Genomic DNA, 2,982 nt, shown 5'->3' with positions numbered 1-2,982 from the left:
AATGAAAATACTGAATTGAGTGCTATCGGCCTTAGAAGATTTCAGGGAGGGTTTCTCTGTTGGTAGCCTATAGGTCTGGTGCTCAGTGGGGAGGGAAAGCATCTGGCTTAAATCAAGAGTGTAATTTAAATCATTAAAACTTTTCATAGCCATGCAATAACGGAGCTTATAAAACAAAGAAGCTTCTGGTGAAGGCCAAGGAGCCCCTGTGAGCGGTTTTATGTCGTACATCTGTACCTGGAAGCTGAGCTTTGGAGCAGTGTGAGTGGCTTTGCTCTTTACCTGGGGAGCAGAATGCATCGTAGAATCATAGAATGGCCTGGGTTGAAAAGGACCCCAAGGATCATCGAGTTCCAACCCCCCTGCTGAGTGCAGGGTTGCCAACCACTAGACCAGGCTGCCCAGAGCCATGTCCAGCCTGGCCTTGAATTTCTCCAGGGACAGGGCATCCACAGCCTCCTCGGGCAACCTGTTCCCTGTGCATCCCCTGACCACAGCCACCGAGAGTCCCACTGCTGTGAGCGGTGCTGAGCAAAGTGACCTCAGCATAGTCCGAGCTCAGCCCATGGCCAAGGACAGGGCTTCGCCCTGCTCATCACCCTGTGTGATTTTCTGGCAGTCGTGAGGAGGTGCTGGGTGCTTTTACCTCCACAGATCAACCTCGGATGCGGCTTTCCATGGCACGTCCTCTGCAATAAAGTCAGTACAAATTTACATTGAACTTTGGTACTCAGATCCAAGAAATCTCACATCCAGGGCTTTAGCATGGAGCTCTCCTCAATTTGCCTTTCCTCAGCCTCCCATCCAGACCGTTAAAGCAGATGTGACTGAAGATCTGCTCATGCAGAGATCCTAATTTTAACTGGCAAATCGTGTTTCTCCAAACAAAGAAGGAAACCTGAGAGAGCATCACTTCCCAAACCATTTCCAAAACCCAATTAGCTCACTGCAGCATCTGTAACTATTCCTGTTAGGCACTCAGAGCCTGAGCCAGGATGCGGAGCGGGATTCTTTTTTTGGGGAAGGCTGCAGTGTGAGCAGTGGCAAACAACTCATTGCCTGCGGAAAAATCCCTTAAAACTGAAAGAAGAATGCTTTAGCATTTCAAATAGCTAATGCTCTGAGATCAAGTGAAGCGCTTTGCTTTAGGAAGTGAAATGAATCTGTTTGACGGGATATTTTATTAATCGGTTTTAAGTTTTAGCGGTTGAGTTTTACATTTCCATTAATATTGTAGTATCATAGGAATTTGAGATAATATTATGGGGATTATTACACGCGAGTCACTAATAGCAGAGAAGATGTAAAAATTCATTACCGCCATTGAATTTTAGAGCGAAGTTAAGTCAACCCAGTTACGTGTGATTTGTGTGCAGAGCTGGATAAGGAGCTCGGGGCCTTTCATCTGCGCGTTGTTGTGTTACCAAGCCAGCAGGGTTTCTGTCCTGACAGCGTTCAACCAACTTCTGCTCCACGTTACACTGCTGTAAATCCTGCGGAGATACCTTGGATTGAAAATGGACTGGAAGCAGCATTGCCTTATGCAGTGCATTGCAAGTGTTTCCCATCCGGAATTAAGAACACAGAGAAAATGAACCAAGTGCCATTTTTATCATTTGCTTAGGGCAAAATCATGCAATTAGCAGAAGGGCAGGTTGATAGGCAAAAAGGAGCGGCTTGCATTGCTCTCTTTTCTGTGATCCCCTTTCAGGGGGTTGAATTTCTAGAACCAGAGTTAATGCTAAAAGTATGGAAGAAAGGGGCAAATGTGTATTTGGCTCTGGACACCATCCTTAGCTGGGATGTCACAGCCTCACTGACGTCCGTGCAGCCACGTCGCTATTCCACCAGCTGAACAACCACCCACCATTTGCTCCGGCTGCTGAATTCACCCCCTCTGAATTAAATAACTGTACGGGCACCGATTCTGTTTCTTTCTATCAAGTTTCCTTACTGCTACAAAGCGGTTATGATACAGTCGCAAAGAAAACATTTACTCACCAGGAAGCCCGCACCCTGCCCCTGCTGTTGTGCTGCTGTTGAAGTGCTTTTTCCCCTTGCAGACTCAATGATATGAGTGCTTGGAAACAACGTCCCCCCACGCGCTGCCTGCTGTAGATGTGCCTGCCTCCAGCTGGCTTTGTGCAGTGGGGAATTCTCAAGCAGCACAGAGGCGTCTGTGGCGGCAGGGAAGTGGGAATATGTTTTTTTGTTTGTTTTGTAATAAGCATCCTAAAATCTTTATGACCTTTTCTTTGTAGACTCTAGCACCTGTGTGGTTTGGACTGCTCGCTTAGGAGCCAGGCACTGATTTCGAAAGCCCGAGCTGACCTTTTTATTGGCTTCTCATCAATAAAAGGGGATAACCCATTCTCTCCTCAGGAGGTTAACAAACACTTGCAGGAAGCTCATTCTCCATAATGCTGAGTGCCTGTCTGCTAACCTGGATTTACACAAGTGCACGCAGGGGGAGTGCACCCTGCTACTTATACATGCTTAAAGTCATCCAGATTGCTGCTGCAGAAGAGAACTGACTGAGTGGGTGATCAGACCTACAGCTGTGCCAGCAGCTCAGCACTGGGGCTGGAGGAAGGACTGATGGGGCTGAGCGATGTCACTCAGCATCTCTTGGAACCTTGTGGCCAAGGCAGAGGCAATGGCCAGAAGTGTTTCTGCAGTGGTAGATTTTGTGCTACGCATTCCTCCAGGCTGCACTGAGAGCTCTAAGCTTCAATAAACCTTTCATCTGGGGGCAGAAGGGACTTCTTGTATCTGTAGTAGTTAAGGAAATGAATGCAAAAGCATCACTGGGGTTAGAGGAAGATCAATGGGTGGATGCAGTGGACCGTTTCTTCTTTTCTTCTGTTTTTGTCAATGGTTAGTATCTTTGATTCACATGGAAGAAACTTGCTGTGAAATACTGTTCCTGTAAGTGCCAGACTCCTGTCAGGCTGTGGTTAACACCTCAGGATTTCCATTTTT

The 2,982-nt window shown here is 47.1% G+C and overlaps 1 long non-coding RNA gene across 1 annotated transcript; it reads right to left on the bottom strand.

Moving 5' to 3' along the window:
• On the bottom strand, window positions 445-2,111 carry LOC110402370. Its single transcript, XR_002441056.1, has 3 exons — window positions 2,002-2,111; window positions 1,319-1,493; window positions 445-689 (listed from the first exon to the last, which is right to left on the bottom strand). It is a non-coding gene; the product is annotated as an uncharacterized LOC110402370 (long non-coding RNA).

The sequence above is a fragment of the Numida meleagris genome, chromosome 7, assembly GCF_002078875.1.
Source record: "Numida meleagris isolate 19003 breed g44 Domestic line chromosome 7, NumMel1.0, whole genome shotgun sequence".
Classification (NCBI taxonomy): Eukaryota; Metazoa; Chordata; class Aves; order Galliformes; family Numididae; genus Numida; species Numida meleagris.
This window is presented reverse-complemented; position numbering and strand designations above follow the sequence as displayed.